The sequence below is a fragment of the Temnothorax nylanderi genome, unplaced genomic scaffold, assembly GCF_030848795.1.
Source record: "Temnothorax nylanderi isolate EJ_2023f unplaced genomic scaffold, tnyl_v1.0 TNYL_tig0905_pilon, whole genome shotgun sequence".
In the NCBI taxonomy this organism is placed as follows: domain Eukaryota; kingdom Metazoa; phylum Arthropoda; class Insecta; order Hymenoptera; family Formicidae; genus Temnothorax; species Temnothorax nylanderi.
In genome coordinates this window covers 1-16,558 of record NW_027249967.1, presented here as the reverse complement: position 1 = coordinate 16,558, position 16,558 = coordinate 1, and the positions used below count along the sequence as shown (strand labels likewise).

At 52.6% G+C, this 16,558-nt stretch overlaps 1 pseudogene; it reads left to right on the top strand.

The window, feature by feature from the left end:
* The first annotated feature begins 9,690 nt into the window (after positions 1–9,690).
* On the top strand, positions 9,691–16,192 carry LOC139785867 (nuclear pore complex protein Nup107-like; annotated as a pseudogene).
* Positions 16,193–16,558: the final 366 nt, after the last annotated feature.

The following is a 16,558-nucleotide window of genomic DNA, read 5'->3' as shown; positions in this document are numbered from 1 at the left end:
GGGTCGACAAAACCACTCGGCGGAGTGGTCGCGAACCACGGGAACCGGGGGCCCGGGGCACGAGACTCCCCAGACAGACGCGTGCGGACGTGCGGGAGCCCAGGGGTGAGAACCACGGGCGACAGGGAATGCAAAAACAGCACGAGAAAAGAGAAAGTTCGGAACATCTGGCGCGGAAAAGTACTGCGGCGTAGAAACACCGAGAGTGGGAGCGACGGTCCCGAAGTGGGGACGCCGCGAGAGCCCGAGGACTCGAGGCAGTCGCTCGGATATCGTGGTCGCGGTAACACGTACTAAGATTCTCTCATATAAGAACTCGGCGCGTAGTTTAGCGCAGCGGTATAATACAACCGAGCACTCCCGCGTACCATCGCGTTAAACATAACTCGTTTTACAATAGCGAGCGGTAATTAATTACCAATTGTAACGACGTTCGACGAATGTGTCAGCGTGAAGCGCATACAGTGCGGCGATTTTGTAATCAACCACGACGATCTGAAATAAATCAATCGTTTGTTAATATACGCAGTGTCAAGTTAATGTAAATTACTTACCTGCTACGTACCTTGTCCCACGGCATCGATCCAGCGTAGTCCAGCGGTGTTCCAGTATGCGATAAGGCGAGGATCTGGGACAGTCAGCGGCAGTTGAGATCCATCCGGGGCGAGAAGCTGAAAGGGAAGGCGGTCGATTAGTTGAGCACACTCATTCTCTACTTACCCGTTCCGACGACAGGGGTGTCCATCGTTGTCCAGCGAGGGCCAGTGGCAGCGGCAGCAGCGGGGCGGTGATCCATCCAGCGTTGAGAACCTGGAAATAAGAGAGAATTAATGAAGTCTTGTTGCAACGTCGTACCGTGATTTCGATAATTACCTTCTCGGTAGAATGAGGTCAAACCGAGTGGCGACCGTTTGAAGGACAAATCTGGCTGAAAAGTTGATTTAGCGCGCGGTCCACGTGCCCATAAAGTGACGTCCGGTCACAGTGACGAGGCAGCGGGACACGCGGAAACGCACCCACGGAGCATCACACGCGATCGAATCTGCGGGCCAACCCATCGACACGGCCAAAGGGAAGGTCCATCGGGGAGGAGTAGGCAGCCGTTTAGCACAGCCAGGCGAACCGCGAGTCGAAGAATCTCTCGAATGGCGACCGTGACAGGACGCGTATGCGTCTGTGGTGCGTGAGGAGAGCGCGGAAGCGCGAGCAGCGAATCGAGTGCGCGAGTGCGTAGGTACAGCGACCCGTAGAGGCCACAGTGCGGAGCGGCGGCCTTCGTGTCGTTACAACGTGCGCAACAAGTGCGAGATCGCGTGAGGCGCGATATAAAAACTCGTCCGAAACGCGTACGGGCGCGAAGTGCGTGAAAGGGAACCCGCGAGAGCCGAGGGCGCGGAAGAGAAGAAAGAAGAAGCGGAGGTGTGGCACAAGCACCGAGGGAGGATATCGGCAGAGCCGAAGAGAGAAGGGCAACCGCCCGAAGAAGCGTATCGATCGGCAGATCGAGAATTCCCCAGGTGAAGCTAATCTCGGAAGAAGAGAGACCGCTTCGTGACGCCAAAAAGACGCGCGGTGAAGGAACGCGGGGTGGCAACGCATAGCGCGACGGCCGCCCAAAAACACGCGTTGGAAAAGCCGAGCGGGTGATTACGAACGACATCGAATTCACGAGTGAGTAACCGAAGGGCGGCCACCATAGGGTCGAGATCGAGAACGAGAGGAAGGACGAGCTGTACGCGGGGAAGCCGTATGGCCACCGTGGTACGGACACCCTCGAGAATCAATACGAGGTCGAGAGCCAACGTGGAGGATCAGCGGGACGAAACTCCCGAAGAATCAGTTTCCCAGGTCCCAGGGGAAAATAATCCCGGGGAGATTGACACGACCACGGTCGATCAAGACGCCAGTCAAGCAGCGGCCATTCAATTTGAGCCGGGAAAGGATGATGGAGGACAGATCGGAGAACGAGCGACAGCTCCAGTCGCAGGTGCAACGGCTCGTGGCCCAGTTGGAGGAGGTGGCGGCGGAAAACCGACGCCAGCGTGAGCTGATTGCGGCTTACGACGCGGGGCGCAGTCTAACAGGAGGAAGCCCCGTACCGCGAGTGGACGAGCGCGCGTACCGAGGTCCAGCGACACGAGAGGAGAAGGGTATTGAGGTCCCGTTACAAGCCCGACTCCCAAGGGGGGGGTGGATCAAGAACCCTTTCGACGAACTCGCATACAAGGGTAAAACGGACCGACAAAACCCGATACGATTCCTCGAAAAATTCGAGAGACTCGCAAACTACGAAGGCGTCGCGGAGGAAGAGCAGCTGTTCTACTTCGGGCGCTGCATGAAGGGGGCGGCCGCGCAATGGTACGAGCTGCAGGTCGCGAAGGACATACACGAGTTGAAAACAAGGTTCAAACAGCATTTCTGGGGATGTCAGGCCCAGATGCGGTTTCGCCAGCAAGTCTACTTTGGCAAATACCGGCCGGGGGAAATGTCCCTCACCGATTACGCCTTAGACATGGCCCGACAGGCCAAGACCCTCGTACCGCCAATGACGGACGAGGAGATTGTACAAACCATACGTGAGCACTTCGACGGAAATATAGCACGGGAGTTGCGACCGTCAGTGGTGCGTAGTGTCAGCGAATTAATAGATATGCTTGACACGATAGAAAACGAGAGGGAGACGAGACGCTTGCGCGCGGGCGCGCGGCAAGCCAACGAGAGGGCACCTAATCGCACGGAATACGGCAGGGCCACGCCCACGGCCCGCGGATACAACGCTACCGGCGACAACCGTCGAGACAATTTCACCAGACGCGACGCGGCGAAGGACTCGCCGCCTACGAAGTCTGCCAGCTGGCGAAAGACGGAGTCACCGGACAGCCGAAGACGAGGCGGAGTGGACATCGTGGAGATGCCGGAAAGTGACGATCAAGAGGCAAAACCAAGAGTAACGAGATATGCGCGCGACAACAGCGGCGCATACCGAAGGAAGGAAGCCCCGCGCGAAGACTACCGCGACAAGGCGCGAACGAAGACGGACGAGAAAGGCGGACGAAAACTGGCGGCCATCACCGCCAAAGGAGAGTTGTCGAACGCGCCTCGCGAGGAGGAAAGCGAGTCTTCTGAGGGGAGCGACAAAGAGTGCTGCGTGATCACGCGACAGGGAAAGAGCAAGTTCCGTAAGGAAATGAGCGAGACGATTGGGCTCGAGATAGGAAAGATCCGAGAAATACGAGCGCCATGGGCGATAGTGCCGATGGTGGAGATGCAGTTCAGGAAATGCTCGGTCCAAGCACTCGTCGACACGGGATCACAAATCACCGCGATCAAGCCCGAGACGTGTCGGAAATTAACTGAAGCGGGCGAGGCGATGGAGATCATCCCCGTTAAGGGATTTAACATCGTGGGAGCGTTCGCCAGGAGAGGAGTGCCGGTAAAGACAAAGGCAAGAATCATGTGCCGGTACCGGGAAGAACAGTTTATCCATGAGTACTACATCGTCCGAAAATTGCCGGTAGACATGATATTGGGGGCAGATTTTCACGCCCGATACCAGCTGCGCCTGACGTACGACCGACAATTAAAGGTGGCATTCGGATGCTCGCTCGAGACAAAATTGAAGGAGGCACAGCTCAGGGTCTGCGAAAAAATGGAACGATGGCAGGCGCGGGTCATAATCGACAACAGTGAGGGGACACCCGCGGTGGAGGGACTGCTCCACGATATGGTGATGCAAAGCGCAATCATCAGGGCGAAGGAGGAGATGAGGAGGCGAGTACGAAACGAGCTCATCGGCCCAAGAGCGCCGCGGGAGGATAAAAGGCCCGCACGTCGGGAGCTCTTCGCGGAGGGGCACAGCGCGAGCGCGAAAACCGCAAATGACGGGGAGCCATCGACGGTGAAAAGGGCAGCGGTCCGTGTGTTGTACAACGAGCCGCACGATAGCGACTATGTGCCGTCCACCAGCGGCGAAGAATCTAACCCGACGGGGAGCGAAACCTCGAGCGGGGTGACCCTGACAGACCGAGGAAGCGCCCGAGTGACATTCGCGGACGAATGGGAGCTTGTGCCGGTAGTGACGCGGGACGCGAAAATTGAGCGGTGGAAAAGGGGGCCACCGAACGACGGAAGTTCCGAAAGCGGCAGCGGCACGACGCGAACAACGTCGCCCGCCCGCGAGCGACGAGTTGCGAGACCTGCGTACCGCGAGAGTGACGACGAAGTCACCGAGATCGCGGAGGACCCAGTGAGCACCCGGGCGAGCACGCGAGTGACGAACAGCGAAAGGCTCGTGAGACTGAGGGCGCGTCCTTGGAGCGGTGTCGCAAAACGGCGCCGGAGCGTCACGGGGTGCGTCTCGTACGTTCGCGAAGTAACACGGACCGGTGACGCGCGAGGACCGCGGACAAGCGCAAGCGGACGGAGCGCGTATCGCGAACCGACATTCGGCGGGATCGAACAACGACAGAGTCATTCCGGCTGCGATCGCCGTAGGCGAAGGACCAACGACGAACCGGAGCCAGGAAGGATTATAGCCGGAGCCATCAGCAGAATAAGCAAGACTGCTGCGATGGAACGACAGCCACGCGACGACCAACGTGCGGCGCCGGGAGGTGCAGGACGGAGCGGCGAGCGAGCGATGACGCAGACAACCGCGCCGGGGGTCGACATGCAAATGGACGCCCTCGAGCAGGAGATCCGAGCGCTTCCGGCCCCGGAACTGATCAGGCGACTGCAGGCGGGGGTCGAGCGAGTGCGGCGGCACCGCGAATATGTGAGGGAGCGCCGAGACGCAGAGAGGGCCGTTCTTCTGATGGAGCGGTACTTGGCGAGGGTCCCGGACGCCGAGGCCGGAGCGTGGGAGGAGACACACGAGGCGCGCAGCCGCATGACGGAGGTCATGCGAGAGGTCATGGAGGCCGAGCGTGAGCGAGGCAACCAAGTGCACTACAGGACGGTGCATGTACTGGGCCATATCGACGACGAGGAGGACGTCGCAGAGGTGACTCTGATGGCGGCGGTCAGATGGCCGTACGGGCAGGACGACACCCGGTCGCAATTCGACCTGACGCTGCGGTTCCGCGGGGAGGAGATGACCACCGAAGTGGACATCGGAGCCCGCGAAGATGCCACGGGGCGGACGCTGACGCCAGAACACCCGGCGGGAGTGGGGGAACCAACAGCTGACGCCAGCATCGACCGACCAAGATCGAGGACGAGCAGCGGGGCCGCCTCGACGATGATGTCGCTCACATCGATGCAGGAGGCCAACACCCTGGGGCGCGAGGAGCTGGAGCAGATGGCGAGGGAAATGGAGATCCCAAGCAACCCCGCAGCGATCATGGCGACACCCAGTCACGTGCAGACTCTACGTGACCCCGGCCGGGACGGGTACGCGATCAGCGTGGAGAGCATCTCCTGCGACGGGGAGTCGAGATCGGCGGCGCAGCGCGAACCGACCGGGCAAGACGTCAGGCGGGGGGACTATCCGGTCTCGGTGCTAACGCTGATGGGACGGGAGGTTGACCCCGCACAAATAACGGAGGATGAGACCGAAACAAACGCGTCCATCGACGAGGTCTCGGCCGAATCCATCGCGGCGGTGTCGATGCGCGAGGATACGACCGACACGGAGACGGAGATAGAAGAGGCGCAGGGCCGCCCGCCACAAGCCGTCGGGGAACGACGGGCCGCCAGGATCGCGGGGCAGCGAACGCGGATAATGGTGGAGTGGGAGAGCGCGGAGTACAAGAGGCGCAAGGCCGAAAGGCGAAAGGAGTCGCGAAGGAAGCGCGGCGGTCGGGAGACGCCGTCCCGGGCTGGTGAACCCCGCCCAAGGGGACATGGGGAGGCAATAGGCTCGACAGCCCCACGGCAGAGGCTTGACCCGCGGGGAAGTCCCCGAGTGCTACTCAGGAGGAGCGATGAGCTGCAGTTCAGACACCGGGGGGACCGGACCCCAACGGACAGGGACAAGCGGAATGGCCATCGACATTCCTGAGCCAATGGGCACGCCGGAGGAGATTGTCGTCCACCCGGACCTACCACTGTTGGAAGCCGGGGAGGCATCAGACGGGACGTTCCGGAGCCCGAGCACCCGATCGCGGTATAGCGACTTCTCCCCGGTAAGGGGCGAAGCGGGATCCAAGGAGTGAGGGGGTCCCACCAGGACGGACGGATCGAGACGCGCGACCCAAGAGCGGAGGAAGGAGTGGCCTCGCGGGGTCACGCGCGGAAGCCGAGCAGGCGGAAAAAGGTTATTTTGATTTTGTTGTGGGCCGAACAGGCAAGAGTTTTCAGTTTATTATGTTGATACTGCGCGTGCTGATCTAATTTTAATTTGGCGTAGTAAAAGAAACAATTATTTTGAGTTTGCGTTTTGCGTGTAGGTTAAGTTTTCCGCGATATAAAAGATATTGACAAATTTGATTTCGGGTTATTGTAGTTTCGTTTTTTTTTTGGCAAGGGCCGATGACAAACTAAGTTGAGATAGAAAGAAGGGTCAAGTCTCACGCAGACGAAAGAGAGCGCCCAATCAATAGTTGCGTTGGCGCCGCAGGCGCACCGGAGCAGGCGTAACTTCGAATTTTGTTTGTGCGGGAACCGCTAACGCCGGAATTGAGTTAACGACAATCTAGTCGCCACGCGAGCGGATGTTCCTTGTGCAAATTCCGCACGAGCCGATACTACAAGTGCGGAATTGACGGGGAGAATGCAACCGTTCGCTTAGCCGAGGCGCCGGGAACACGCCGGAGGTAACAACGGCGCCGGAACACACAAAAAGTAGCAGGCTAGAGCATATAGATTAAGAGCGCCGGATACGCGAGTCCGAAGAGCCCATATGGCTAGCGTTTTCTTAAGAAGACAGCCGTAGAACCAGCGGAGGGGACCGGGGTCAAAATGACCCACACGGACGAGCCGCGGAAGGCGGAACGAGCAAAACGGCGATGGGGACATATCGGGAGGCACGAAAAGGGGAGATGCCACCGGTCGTAGCGCGAATCCGACAAGGGGCCCGCGATATAGCGGTACCGCGCCAGGATGACCCCCGAGAGCGAGCAAAGGGGGCCAGCGCGGGCAACAACACACGCGGAGCGAATCGGGGCACGCCGACCGAGACCGTTGACGCGATCCACAGCGGGATCCGAATCCCGAGCGCTGAGTTAGCGGGGTCACGCGAGGTACCCCGCGAACGGAGGCGCGAGGTGACGAGACGAGGGGCGGCTATCGGGACCTGCCAAAGGGGCGACCCGGAAGCGAACCACCCGATCCGCGACGCGCTGAGGTCACCGGGGGCGGAGATAGCGGGGACACACCGCGTCCCCCGCGGATCGGGGCACGATAGTCGAGTCAGGGAACCGATCGGCGGAACGCACCCAGGGACCCCTCAGGGGCACCGCGACATCGGCGGAAGCGCGTTCTGACGTTCGGGGGCCGAGATACCGGGGACAAACAATGGCACCCGGAACTCGGAAGCCGAGAGTCTCCGGGGCGAAAGAGGGGACGGAGAGGTATCGGGGGAGGCGCCGGAAGAGATCCCCGGGGTCGACAAAACCACTCGGCGGAGTGGTCGCGAACCACGGGAACCGGGGGCCCGGGGCACGAGACTCCCCAGACAGACGCGTGCGGACGTGCGGGAGCCCAGGGGTGAGAACCACGGGCGACAGGGAATGCAAAAACAGCACGAGAAAAGAGAAAGTTCGGAACATCTGGCGCGGAAAAGTACTGCGGCGTAGAAACACCGAGAGTGGGAGCGACGGTCCCGAAGTGGGGACGCCGCGAGAGCCCGAGGACTCGAGGCAGTCGCTCGGATATCGTGGTCGCGGTAACACGTACTAAGATTCTCTCATATAAGAACTCGGCGCGTAGTTTAGCGCAGCGGTATAATACAACCGAGCACTCCCGCGTATCCATCGCGTTAAACATAACTCGTTTTACAATAGCGAGCGGTAATTAATTACCAATTGTAACGACGTTCGACGAATGTGTCAGCGTGAAGCGCAAACAGTGCGGCGATTTTGTAATCAACCACGACGATCTGAAATAAATCAATCGTTTGTTAATATACGCAGTGTCAAGTTAATGTAAATTACTTACCTGCTACGTACCTTGTCCCACGGCATCGATCCAGCGTTGTCCAGCGGTGTTCCAGTATGCGATAAGGCGAGGATCTGGGACAGTCAGCGGCAGTTGAGATCCATCCGGGGCGAGAAGCTGAAAGGGAAGGCGGTCGATTAGTTGAGCACACTCATTCTCTACTTACCCGTTCCGACGACAGGGGTGTCCATCGTTGTCCAGCGAGGGCCAGTGGCAGCGGCAGCAGCGGGGCGGTGATCCATCCAGCGTTGAGAACCTGAAAATAAGAGAGAATTAATGAAGTCTTGTTGCAACGTCGTACCGTGATTTCGATAATTACCTTCTCGGTAGAATGAGGTCAAACCGAGTGGCGACCGTTTGAAGGACAAATCTGGCTGAAAAGTTGATTTAGCGCGCGGTCCACGTGCCCATAAAGTGACGTCCGGTCACAACCGCACCGTGACTCTTTTACGCGACGCGACGAGTTGCGAGTACTCGAGATGTTGAGATCTCAATAACGAGTGAACGGATCAAGTTCTAAGTAGGCTTGATCGATAGCTTGGGGTCGATATATAAAGAAATATGTTTTTATTTTTCCGCTACGTATCCTACAAGCGGAGATATTGCGACGCAAAGTCCAAATGTGAAATTTTTTTATTAACCTTCAGTTACCTCACGTGGGCCTAAGTGACCTAAGGCGTGTTTAAAACTTGCTCCCTTTTTGAACGCGCAGTGGTGGGGACTCTGGACCCGGGGGGGGGGGAGTTTGAAGGTTCTAGCACTAGCCTGGCCACTTGCGAAACTCAGTCCGGTCGAAGCAGCCGCGGCAGAAAGTGACAAGTGGGACGGTGGGGTCACTTAGACCCAGGTGAGATAATATTCCCCCCAGGGGTCGGGAGAGGCCACCGGGGGCCCTTAGGGGCCCCTAGGAGCCTTCCCCGATACGGGTTTTGCGCACCCGGGATACCCGAGCACATCAGCACCGTAACATCTGTCAGTCTTCGGACTGGCGGAAGCCGGGGAGTCCCTCGGGACTTGCGAGGTAGGCGGCCTCTATAATAAGTCCGCCCGGCCTGGACGGGGCCGTGAGGAACGAGCTTTTGCTCTTCCAACCGTCCTCCCAGGGGTCGGGGGCGGCCTCCGGAGGCCCTTCGGGACTTCTGGTGGGCGTTCCCGATACGGGTTTGGCAAACCCGGGGTACTCGAGCTCGGGCAGGTTGGGCTCGTGAGGTCAGAAACCTACCAACCTAGGAGAAGGAAAACTCCGAAATAAAACCACTTCTTTTGTAAAATGAGATGAGCAATAAGGCAAAGAAGAACTTACCGCCCCAGGGTGACCGCCGGACACCCAGGGGCCGGCGAGAGGGGGGTATCGTCCCACCCTCCCTCCCGTCGTCATCAGGTGATGGGCTACCCGGTAAGTCCGGAGTGAGCTTGCCGGGGGAAGCGGTTATCGCTGCCGCTACTGATAAGAAGAAGGAGGATGATGGGCAGGAGTGGATGTTTTCGCTCCTGGCTGTCTCGAGGGACAGGGAGGATCCGCAGAAAGAGAGTAGGAGACGCGGGTCCTTAAAGAAATGACAACTAGCCATTAAAAAGACCTGTGCGTCAGATATGTTGGAGACCATCAATAGAACGTTGGATAATATAGAGGTTGATCTGGCGGAGGAAAACTTCTCCTTCCAGATCATAATTGAGATAATGGCTCTGGCTATTAATGAGCTACAGGGCCGAGTGATAGAGATGGGGAATGCAACCCTTCGATATCAGAAGGTGATTGATGGTCTGTCCGACAGAATAAACTATCAGACTAATAGGACATCAGAGTTGGTAAGGGATAAGAAGAGATTGGAGCGAGCGCTTGATGAGGCTAGAAAAGCCTCTTCGGGTGCCAAAGTGGAAACTCGGGAGGCATCTACGCAACTTAAGGTGCACTCCCGATTGCGGGGAAAAGTGCTCGAGGCCAACATGGGGGAGTTGGCTGAGGGTGATGCAATGGAGGTGGAGGAGGAAAATCCGCGCAGAATAGAGAAGCGGGATGTTGCCATTCAGGCAGCACCCCGTATCAAGAACAGGGGGAATGATGCCCCAGGGAAGGGGGCATTTGGAGATCGGGGCTCGATGCGGGACTTAGTTCTCGTGTCGATGCCCTCAATCGAAAGGTGGATATCTTGGTGGGGGAGATCCGCTTCTTCACTAGACAAAGGGGAGGCGCTCCTTCTGCTGGGGTGACCGGCGGGAGGAGTGTTCCCCAGGGTAGGAGAGCCCTCAGGGCGCTGCCTCCCCTTTCGGATAAGCCTGGGGGGGCGGGAGTGACCGGGGGAAAGGGCGGGGGGGCGCCGTGGCCTCTGCTCCTTTGCCCCGAGAGCCTGGTCGGGGTGGGGGTTGGGGGGCGGGCCGTACCCCTCCTGCCGTGGGAAAGAGAGGCAGGGCCAAGGCGGCGGGGCCGACTCCGCCCAGGACGGCGGCGGTGACAATCATCGTCCCCGGGGCGGGGCGGCCTCGTATGCCGAGGTGTTGAGGACCGCGAGGGAGAAAGTCTCCCTCGCGGCCCTGGGGATAGGCAGTATCGGCTGCAGAAGGGCGGTCACCGGGGGCCTCGTGTTAGAGGTCCCCGGTGAGGGAGCCGAGAGAAGGCGGACCTTCTAGCGCGTCGGGTTAGCGAAATGGGAATGGGTTACGGGATGATCTGGGAGCCCGTTCCGGGCTCTTGGCCGCCCCGATCCCCTATCTGACATTAGGCGAGCGTAGTGGGCCAGGGGCGGCTTGGGTTCCCTACGGGGTTTCCGCCACGAGCGCTCCCCTCGGCCCGGGGGAACCTAAGTCGTCTACAGACGATTCCGAGTCTCGACATCGAACTCGCGAAACTCATGTTCGACCGTTAGACGCCGTGCCGTCGTAAGCGGTAAGATCCCGACGACGGGCAGAGGCGCCGTACGGCAAACCGGGCTCGTGCGACGACCGGACCGCGAGGACCGGCCGCCTAGTAGTGTGTCACATTGTTTTGAGCCTTTCGACTCACGAGACTCCTAGAGATATCATTGCCACCTTTGACTAGAGAGGATACGGCCTTAGAGGCGTTCAGGCATAATCCCACGGATGGTAGCTTCGCACCACCGGCCGCTCGACCGAGTGCGTGAACCAAATGTCCGAACCTGCGGTTCCTCTCGTACTGAGCAGGATTACTATCGCAATGACTGGTCATCAGTAGGGTAAAACTAACCTGTCTCACGACCATCCCGGACCCGGGTCCCCTGAGCCGCGGCCCGGGGGAGGGGTGGGCTGGTTCCTCTCACCACGGGGGTTCTAGCCCGTATCCCCCTCTTCACGGGTCGTGCGGGGGTCGGGGCTCAAGCGGGGATTCTTGAGCTCCGACTCCGCCCCCGCACAACAACCACAGGGGGCGCGGCGATGGGGATTGTGGTACCCGTCGCCGCTTTAGGGAAATGTACCCCCGTCCCGTGCGCCATCATCGACGCACGCGGCGGGGGCCCGGGGGATTCGCGGGAGGTCGGGGTATTTGCCCGCTCACGTGGGTTCTCCGGGGAGTAGGGACCCCTAGTTGGGGTCGGTGTGGGTCAGCCCTGGATGTCGTCGTAAAGGTTCCCGGGGCGCCTAGCGAGAACACCAGAGGTAGGGCCACACGTAGGGTTTTTAGACGGTAGGAGTCCGGCATAACCGCCCGCCCCTCCCCGGGGGTGGGGGTACTCATGATGAGTTTTTCCTACGTTAAAAAAAAGGTGAGATAATATTGTGACAAAAACGATTTTTGTCAAAATACAAGTAAATAAGTAAATCTTATTAAAAACAGTGTATTTATGCAATATAGTAATAGAAAAAATATTCTTTGTTGTATAAAAAGTAAAATATTGGATTTTATTGGTTTACAGAATCAAATAATATCTAGTAGCTTAGCGTCAAAATATTAATTTTACGGCAGCTGCGACATTCTCAAGTAAACTCTAGTAAATATTTACAAAACTTTTTTAACCGAAACTGTTTCATTTTTTCATTATAAAGATTATTATTATTATTATTATTATTATTATACAGAAATGGAGACAAGGTCTCGCACTCGGTCAACGGCCAATGTGGTACAATCCCATGTGTAACGAACATGTCGCAAAAATATGCAGCACTTGCGCGTTGCAATATAATTTTTTTTCATGTGTCTATTTTTAATAAATAAAGTATTTTTTCATGCATTTTTATTGCATTTATTCAACATTTTTACCGATTTTATACAAAAAACATGAATTTTTACCTATCCATAGACGCCATTTTGTATTAGCCATATGAAACTTTTTGAAAAGTATTTTGTTATTCTTCTACATCTTTATATTTTATGCCCAAGGTCGCAAGTTTTACGATTTAAAAAAATCGTTTTTTAGAGACAATGATATTTGATCGATTTTCTTCAAAAATCATGAAATTTCACTTTGCAAAAAAAATATACTTTTTGGAACCAATCGTTATGACACTAATTTCTTCTTAAAGTACAACTCTTGACCTTTTGAATTATGTATTATAAAACCCTTGTATCTTTTTTTAGTCAGTACTACGTCAATTTGAAAAAAAAGCAAATTTTTTCGTTTCTTCAGAAAAACACGTTTTCTTTTTTTAAATAACATTTACATTTTTTAATTTGAAATAATCTAACCTACACAGTCTTGTAGATCTTTAAAAGATGTATCGATTAAAAAAAAGACGTCAAATTGATCCATTTGTCTTAAAGATACAAGCTGGAGAAGACGCCAGGGTCTCTCAGATTTACGTCAGGTAATATCGGGGTGTAAAAACGTGAGGTAACTGAGGGTTAAGATACGGTAAGATACGTCGACGTCTCTCATTCACTTTCATTTCATGGCGCTCGCGCTGGAGTCGCGTTCTTTTCACTTTTTCGACACTGGCGGTGCTAGTATCGCCAGTTTCGATATGTATATACATATATGTATACGTGTGTCGTGTGTGTACTGCGCGCAGTGCAGACAGTGCGTTCAGCGCGCTGTCACAGTCAGTTAACCTAGAAATATGTGTCGTGCAAATCGAAACGATCGATGGAGGAAAAGCGTGCTACGATCGCTCCTTCTTTAATAACGATACCAGATGCAACGCTAGTCATGACAGGCCTGACAGAAAGTAGTTCTTCGGGTTTGTATCTTTCATCTTTTACTCTCTTTTGCAAATATTTACATTTTACAAGATTACGCAACTGCATGTTGAAAATAATATCTATTTATTTTTATTTTAATGGCATATGCGTAAAGTTAAAATTAACTAAAATTATTTACAGGTTCATTAACAGACAGCATATGCACGGCATATGAAAATAAAATGGTCAAATCAACGATCATCGACACAAAGTCCCATAGTAGCGATGGTGAGAAAGAAAATGCGTTTGCTCCTATGACAAGCTTGACGTCAATGCTAGGATAAGAGGTAAAGTTAACAAACTCCGATATGCTATTGCTTGACACGCTATTAAAAACGTTTAGTTGTGAATAAAGAAAATGAGCAAGTACTTTTCTTCCGCTTGAAGCATCATTTTTATTTTGACCGATACAACCAATTTGAATTATGTTTACCTTATCATTTATCATCAATTATCTTTATTTTTCAATAATATCTTTATTTGTATCTCTCTGTATGTTATTTTTCAGGCTTGTTACAGAGCATCAAGGTCGGTAGCAAAACTTTGTAGGGTGAAGAGGCGTCAAACTTTTTTGGCAGTACCGTGCAATATTCGTATACTGATTTTAGCAGCGTAGATCATAGAATTAAACTGCACATTATGCTAAATGTATTCGAGCATGAGAACGAAGAACTCGTACTTCTTCTCAAGGTATCTGGTTTGAGTCCAAATTAAATAGAATTATAGAATTGATGTATCATCTTTTCGTCATGTCTTTCTCATCTGTATAGGCGGAAATTTTGATGGATTCTATGCAAGAGACGTTTTCTGGATGCTTAGTATTGTCTACGTCTAAGGTTCACGTTCTCAGGATCGATGGGCCAGAAGGGTAAGCTCGTACTTTGGCATTTTGAATGTCTAAAGTCATGAAACTTTTTAAGGAAAATTCAAACTAAAATTTCGAACACTATGTATCTTTGTGATAAAGTTTTATTCTTAAATGTTCGCTCAACTGACTGTAATTAACTTGAAATTAATTGAATTAAAGAACATGTTTTTATGTACAAATTTTATCTGTTCTGATGTTAATTATTCGCGAGAAAAGCCTCTTATTCTTAATCGCTAAGAAGCTGAGAGCGAAAGAAAAAAAGAGAAATTTGTAACAGGGAAGATCCACAGCGTTGGCTACACAAGGAAGTCAGTTGGTCGACCGAACAGATTAAGATCTTTCATAGGTACGTTGTGGACGTCTTCAGAAGCACAAGCACTGGCTATGCACTGTGGCCAACCTTGGCCGCATGTTTATTAGGATGGATTTCCTAATCACGATCCAAATTACAGTAATTAATCCATTGACAGACACTAACAATAAGTTACCAATCGAAGGGAATCCTAACAGAAGTCTTTGGAAATTATGCGCTTGGGAACTATCTCAAGATAAACGCATAGGTAATCTATTTAATATTGTAATCATGTAGAACACTTTGTTAAAATATTTCTAAAGATTTTAAAATATTTAACTTTTATGATGAATTATAGACTTAACTGTTTGTTATATGTAAATAAATATAGAGAAATATTTTCCGTGCAGATGATTATATCGTGCCATATATACGCAAGTCTTTGCGGCAATGTCCAACTACTACTACAGATAGCATCGTCTTGGCAAGATGCATTGTGGGCATATGTGAAGAGCCTTCTAGATATCAAAGTCGAATCAGCACTGAGGTTAATGATGGTGAAAATATATACAATTATGCCGGAGGAATATTGGAAAAATGAAATCTCGTTGGAAGACGCGTTCAAGAATTGCACGTGTCGAAAAATCCAGTAATAACGTGCCCAATCTAACAAACCCGATCATTTAATTCAAAATATATAATATTAGATCAAATACCGAAGTTGATGGAAGAGATTGAAAGTATGATTAATATCGGCGCCTGCGACTCGCAGTTCCTCAGATTCCTGGCGCATCTAATACTGTTCTTCAGGCAGATCGGGAAAAGTACAAAAGATAAAGTAGAAGACAAAGTATTGCCGGCATACGTTCGCGTCCTTATTGAAATAGGCGATCCGACTTTAATTGCGTTCTACACAGCCACGTTACCTCAGGAGAATCAAATAACCAACTATGCCTCTTACTTAGAATGTGTTAAAGAGCATGAACAGCGGAAGAAATGTTTACGCGCGGCGGAAGACGCGAACTTGAATGTAGAAGCTATTACAAAATTGGTGGTTGGAAAATATACGTAAGAAACACTTAGAATGCGATACAACGAACGTAAAAGGAACTATTACCGAGGCGGATATGGAAAAGATTAATGATCTGAATTAGCTGATTTTCTATCAAGTCAAAGAGAAGAAGCTTTACGATTAATATTTATTTAGTTAAACGGTAGTTGTTTTTATATAACGGTATTATTTTTATGTTGCATAGATCCCATCAGATTCGATAGAATCAGTTATGACCGAGTATCCGACTATGGACTGCACACTCACGAATCTTACGATAACTAATAATTTGTCGAAGAAAGCGGCTGCATAAGAGAATACCTTTGTTATAAAATGTATCTTGACGCTCAAGAAGGTTTCGGCGAATGGTTCTCGCAATATCATCACGATAAACCTACGCCACCGGAAGAGTTGCCGACGTATGCCACGTTCACGGAAAAGGTTGCATACGATCACAGAAAGACGCAGTACAATTCAGAATTCGAAAGATGGAAATCTACGATGCAGCATCATATGAAGGTTGCGCGTAAACATTAATGCAAAATATAATAGCACAAGCAAAACCGAATGCGGGGATCTAAAACTAAATATCTGTTTCCTTTTCAGGCTGTGAAACAATTATTATGTAATGTTTTATTGTTTCCCGACGGCGGCTGGCTCGTCGATTCATTCGGTTATGTCCGAGATGAACGAGCACGACGGTACATTCAACTGGCTGACATACTTGCTTCCAAGCAACATCAGCTCTACAAAGTATGTATAAACAGTAAAATAACTATCGTAACATATTAAATATAAGTTTATAAAAAGCATATATATTAATACATTTATTGTCTTTATAGGGGGTCCCCCGTTAGCCCTCGGCGGGGGAGCAGGTGGAAAGTTCGGAGAGGTAGAATAGGGTCGAAAACAGAGCTGTTGGAAGGGTGGAGGTGCAGGATTGAAGGAGGGTGTGAAGGAGGTTGAGAGGAGGCGGTGGGATTGGAGGTGAGGATAGAATCGAGGTGAAGCGGCCAGAATCGAGGGAGAAGAGGAGAGTTGAAAGTTGAGGTTAGGATAACGGAGAGGAATTAGAAGGAGGACGCGGCGAGGGGGAGGGTAGGAGGGGTACAGAGTGAG